Here is a 6,496-nt window from a genome sequence, read left to right on the forward strand (position 1 = left end):
CCCTCTACTTCCTGATTTCTATGTCATTTAGGCAAACTGTATTGTAGGCATATCTGTTTTACTGCACTTTGCTTTATTGCTCTTCACAGATATTGCATTTTTTTACAAATTGAAGGTTTGTGGCAACTCTGCATTGAACAAGTCTATCAGTGCCATTTTTCTAACAGCATTTGTTTACTTCATGCCTCTGTGCCACATTTTGGTAATTTTTGCAGTATTTCATTTTTTTCATTAATATTATATTTGTTATGGTGATCTGTGATTAGTGATCTTTGATGTCACTCTTGTAATTGTTTTTGGTGCTGTGAACTGTGCCCATATAAGTTGGTGAACTTAATCAATAAACGTGTGTTTTCTGACTGCTCCACCAATCAGCCCTTCCCTTCATCTCTCTCCCTCTTCTCTGGCCTCCCTATTACCTGAGACACAACAGTATTGAAATTAGGCCAATTAATAATCCTATAATGGCATCTAAGTGTTAAAGTGAAAGGAAGAGCTACATGTCTCTCATTTTAAATCAAAAGCTAGATATGATTAGGCTTACTGAGGAAGGCATGTCAAAAGCTGAGATAGGTCAAATGCTAGCCTCTTGCACCAAACAGTTAGCTAACTTGTGAATTCAAAGGAAAAGTTCTTGAAACTTAAATGTGCTATTCCAGTGAACACATGAATGATAAGAAAACAAAACAGTTTTACTGCTGATATGGAGAAAGTTTCAGTGGTCTGGACAGAAGATCAAACCAGCCACAACATTGCTTAAGCCAAAACCTAATCCAGAGCTAGGCCCTAACTCTCTTCAATACTATGAAAGCTGAGAGAGGTGAGGAAGCTGAGAGAGGTGAGGAAGCTGTAGAAGAAAAGTTTGAAGCTAGCAGAAGGAAGTTGAATGAAGTAGAATGAAATTGAAGGAAAGAAGCCATCTTTATAACATAAAAGTGCAAGGTGCAGTAGGAAGTGCTGATGAAGAAACTGCAGCAAGTTATCCAGAAGATCTAGCTAAGATCATTAATGAAGGTGCCTACACTAAACAATGAACTTTCAATGTAGACAAAACAGCCTTATATTGGAAGAAGATGCCATCTAAGACTTTCATAGCTAGAGAAGAGAAGGCAATGCCTGGCTTCAAAGCTTCAAAGGATAGGCTGACTCTCTTGTTAGGGGCTAATGCAGCTGGTGACTTTAAGTTGAAGCCAATGCTCATTTACCATTCTGAAAATCCTTGGGCCCTTAAAAACTATGCTAAATCTACTCTGCCTGTGCTCTATAAATGGAACTACAAAGCTTAGATGAGAGCCCATCTGTTTCCAACATGGTTTAAGAAATATTTTAAGCCCACTGTTGAGACGTACTGCTAAGAAAAAAAAGATTCCTTTCACAACATTATTGCTCATTGACAATGCACCTGTTTACCCAAGAGCTCTGATGGAACTGTACAACAGGTTAATATTTTCATGCCTAATACAACATCCATTCTATAGCCCATAGATCAGTGAAAAATTTCAACTTTCAAATCTTATTATTGAAAAAATGCATTTTGTAAGGTTATAGTTGCCATTGATAGTGATTCCTCTGATGGATCTGGGCAAAGTAAGTTGAAAACCTGGAAAGGATTTATCATTCTAGATGCCATCAAGAACATTCATCATTCATGGAAAGTCAAAATATTACCATTAATAGGAGTTTGGAAGAAGTTGATTCCAACCCTCACAGATGACTTGGAAGTGTTCAGGACTTCAGTAGAAGTATCTGCAGATGTGGTGAAAATTGCCAAAGAACTAGAATTAAAAGTGGAACCTGAAGTGTGACTGAATTGCTGTACTATCATGATGAAACTTTAATGGATGAGGAGTTGCTTCTTATGGATGAGTAAAGAGGGTGGTATCTTGAGATGAAATTTATTCCTTGTGAAGATGCTTTGAAGATTTTTGAAATGACAACAAAGAATTTAGAATATTACATAAACTTAGTTAATAAAGCAGTGGCAGCTTTTGGGAGGACTGACTCCAATTTTGAAAGAAGTTCTGCTGTGGATAAGATGCTATCAAACAGCATCGTATACTACAGAGAAATTGTTCACAAAAGGAAGAGTCAGTTGATGGGGCAAACTCATTGCTGTCTTGTTTTAAGAAATCGTCACGGCCACCCTAACCTTCAGCCACCACCACCCTGATCAGTCAGCAGCCATCAACATCGAGGCAAGACCCTCCACTGGAAAAAAGATTATGACTTCCTCAAGGCTCAGATGATGATTAGCACTTTTTTTTTTCTTTTGCGGTACGCGGGCCTCTCTCTTTTGTGGCCTTTCCTGTTGCGGAGCACAGGCTCTGGACGCGCAGGCTCAGCGGCCATGGCTCACAGGCCCAGCCGCTCCGTGGCATGTGGGATCTTCCCAGACCGGGGCACGAACCCATGTCCCCTGCATCGGCAGGCGGACTCTCAACCACTGCGCCACCAGGGAAGCCCGATTAGACTTTTTAGCAATAAAGCACTTTAAACTAAAGTATGTATATTGTTTCTTTAGACATAATGCTATTTCACAATTAATAGACTACAGCATAGTCTAAATATAACTTTCATATACAATGGGAAACAAAAAATTTGTGTGATTTGCCTTTTATGATATTTGCTTTATTGTGGCAGTCTGGAACTGAACCTGCAATATCTCTGAGGTATGCCTGTATTCCCATTTCTACCAGATTCTAAACAGACTTGAACCTCCTTGTCTTTTCTCACACAGTTCTCACTTCTTAGAACACAGCTGCTTCCCTTGAGCTCTTTGTATCTAAATATTACCAGTCTTTCTAGAAATTAGACATTGGGGCACTGGAATCATTATCAGCCATTATGTTAGTCACTAAGAACGATAACTGATGGAAGGGTGGAAAGGAGGATATGAGCAAGTGGTAGATATAACAAAAGAGACAACAGTGTTCTAGAAACTGATATTTGATGGAAAAGAGGGTGAGGAAAAGGTAGTGGAAATGGAATATTTCCCTTTAGAAGAGGAAAGGCAATTGACAGGGAATTGCAGAAAAGTGGTTTGGGAACAATGTTTGGGAGGAAATGGGAACTTTTATAACAAGCCCCAGAATGGAGTATTTGATACTTGCTATATATAGCCATTGCCCTTGTGGTATCACTGAAAGGTGGCCTGGGTACATTTAAGGGTAGGTGGTGGTGGGCAGAAGACCTAAATAGACATTTCTCCAAAGAAGACATATAGATTGCCAACAAACACGTGAAGGATGCTCAACCTCACTAATCATTAGAGAAATGCAAATCAAAACTACAAGAGGTATCACCTCACACCGGTCAGAATGGCCATCAGCAAAAAAATCTACAGGGAGGAGCTTCAAGGTGGTGGAAGAGTAAGACTCGGAGATCACCTTCCTCTCCACAAATACATCAGAAATACATCTACACGCGAAACTACTCCTATAGAACACGTACTGAATGCTGGCAGAAGACCTCAGACCTCCCAAAAGGCAAGAAACTCCCCACGTATCTGGGTAGGCCATAAGAAAATCGAAAAAACAGAGACAAAAGAATAGGGATGGGACCTGCACCAGTGGGAGGGAGCTGTGAAGGAGGAAAGGTTTCCACACACTAGGAAGCCCCTTCGTGGGCGGAGACTGTGGGTGGCGGTGGGGGGAAGCTTTGGAGCCGCGGAAGAGAGCGCAGCAACAGGGGTGCAGAGGGCAAAGCAGGGAGATTCCCGCACAGAGGATTGGTGCCTACCAGTACTCACCAGCCTGAGAGGCTTGTCTGCTCACCCGCCGGGGCGTGCGGGGGCTGGGAACTGAGGCTCGGGCTTCGGAGGTCGGATCCCAGGGAGAGGACTGGGGTTGGCGGTGTGAACGCAGCCTGAAGGGGGCTAGTGCGCCACGGCTAGCTGGGAGGGAGTCTGGGAAAAGGTCTGGAGCTGCCGAAGAGGCAAGAGACTTTTTCTTGTCTGTTTCCTGGTGTGCGAGGAGAGGGGATTAAGAGCGCCGCTTAAAGGAGCTCCAGAGACAGGTGTGCGCCGCGGCTATCGGCGCAGACCCCAGAGATGGGCATGAGATGCTAAGGCTGCTGCTGCTGCCGCTAAGAAGCCTGTGTGCAAGCACAGGTCACTATCCACATCTCACTTCCCGGGAGCCTGTGCAGCCTGCCCCTGCCAGGGTCACGTGATCCAGGGACAACTTCCCCGGGAGAACGCACGGTGGCCTCAGGCTGGTGCAACGTCACACTGGCCTCTGCCTCCACAGTCTCGCCCCACATCCGTAGCCCTCCCTCCCCCCGCATGAGTTAGCCAGAGCCCCTGAATCAGCTGCTACTTTACCCCGTCCTGGCTGAGCGAAGAACAGATGCCCTCAGGTGACCTACACGCAGAGGCGTGTCCAAATCTGAAGCTGAACCCCGAGAGCTGTGCGAACAAAGAAGAGAAACGGGAATTTCTCCCAGCAGCCTCAGGAGCAGCGGATAAATCTCCACAATCAACTTGATGTACCTTGCATCAGTGGAATACCTGAGTAGAAAACGAATCGTCCCAAATTGAGGAGGTGGACTTTGGGAGCAAAGATACATATATATTTTTTTCCCTTTTTCTCTTTTTATGTGTATGTGTATGGTTCCCTGTGTGATTTTGTCTGTATAGCTTTGCTTTTACCATTTGTGCTAGGGTTCTGTATGTCTGGTTTTCTTTTTACTTAAAAATTTTTTTCTTCATAATTATTTTTTATTTTAATAACTTCATTTTATTTTATTTTACTTTATTTTATCTCCTTCCTTCCTTTCTTCCTCCCTCCCTCCCTCCCTTCCTTCCTTCCTTTCTATTTTTTCTCCCTTTTATTCTGAGCCGTGTGGATGAAAGGCTCTTGGTGCTCCAGCCAGGCATCAGGGCTGTGCCTCTGAGGTGGGAGAGCCAACTTCAGGACACTGGTCCACAAGAGACCTCCCAGCTCCACGTAATATCAAATGGCAAAAATCTCCCAGAGATCTCCATCTCAACGCCAAGACCCAGCTCCACTCAACGACCAGCAAGCTACAGTGCTGGACATCCTATGCCAAACAACTAGCAAGACAGGAACACAACCCCACCCATTAGCAGAGCGGCTGCCTAAAATCATAATAAGTCTACAGACACTCCAAAACACACCACCAGACGTGGACCTGCCCACCAGAAAGACAAGATCCAGCCTCATCCACCAGAACACAGGCACTAGTCCTCTCCAACAAGAAGCCTACACAACCCACTGACCAACCTTAGCCACTGGGGACAGACACCAAACACAATGGGGATTACGAACCTGCAGCCTGAGAAAAGGAGACCCCAAACACAGTAAGTTAAGCAAAATGAGAAGACAGAAAAATGCACAGCAGATGAAGGAGCAAGGTAAAAACCCACCAGACCTAACAAATGAAGAGGAAAAAGGCAGTCTACCTGAAAAAGAATTCAGAATAATGATTGTAAACATGATCCAAAATCTTGGAAATAGAATAGAGAAAATACAAGAAATGTTATCAAGGACCTAGAAGAACGAAAGAGCAAACAAACAATGATGAACAGCACAATAAATGAAATTTAAAATTCTCTAGAAGGGATCAATAGCAGAATAACTGAGGCAGAAGAATGGCTAAGTGACCTGGAAGATAAAATAGTGGAAATAACTACTGCAGAGCAGAATAAAGAAAAAAGAATGAAAAGAACTGAGGACAGTCTCAGAGACTTCTGGGACAACAGTAAAGGCACCAACATTCAAATTATAGGGGTCCGAGGAGAAGAAGAAGAGAAAAAGAAAGGGACTGAGAAAATATTTGAAGAGATTATAGTTGAAAACCTCCCTAATATGGGAAAGGAAATAGTTAATCAAGTCCAGGAAGCACAGAGAGTCCCATACAGGATAAAGCCAAGGAGAAACATGCCAATACACATATTAATCAAACTATCAAAAATTAAATACAAAGAAAAAATATTTAAAGCAGCAAGGGAAGAACAACAAATAACACACAAGGGAATCCCTATAAGGTTAACAGCTGATCTTTCAGCAGAAACTCTGCAAGCCATAAAGGAGTGGCAGGACATATTTAAAGTGATGAAGGAGAACAACCTACAACCAAGATTACTCTACCCAGCAAGGATCTCATTCAGATTTGATGGAGAAATTAAAACCTTTACAGACAAGCAAAAGCTAAGAGAATTCACCACCAAACCAGCTTTACAACAAATGCTAAAGGAACTTCTCTAGGGAGGAAACAGAAGAGAAGGAAAAGACCTACAATAACAAACCCAAAACAATTAAGAAAATTGGAATAAGAACATACATATTGATAATTACCTTAAATGTAAATGGATTAAATGCTCCAACCAAAAGATATAGACTGGCTGAATGGATACAAAAACAAGACCCGTATATATGCTGTCTACAAGAGACCCACTTCAGACCTAGGGACACATACAGACTGAAAGTGAGGGGATGGAAAAAGATATTGCATGTGAATGGAAATCAAAAGAAAG

The 6,496-nt window shown here is 42.7% G+C and overlaps 1 pseudogene; it reads left to right on the forward strand.

Moving 5' to 3' along the window:
• The first annotated feature begins 464 nt into the window (after nucleotides 1-464).
• LOC115866432 (tigger transposable element-derived protein 1-like) lies at nucleotides 465-2,238 on the forward strand (annotated as a pseudogene).
• Nucleotides 2,239-6,496: the final 4,258 nt, after the last annotated feature.

This window comes from Globicephala melas, chromosome 3 (genome assembly GCF_963455315.2).
Source record: "Globicephala melas chromosome 3, mGloMel1.2, whole genome shotgun sequence".
Taxonomy (NCBI): Eukaryota; Metazoa; Chordata; class Mammalia; order Artiodactyla; family Delphinidae; genus Globicephala; species Globicephala melas.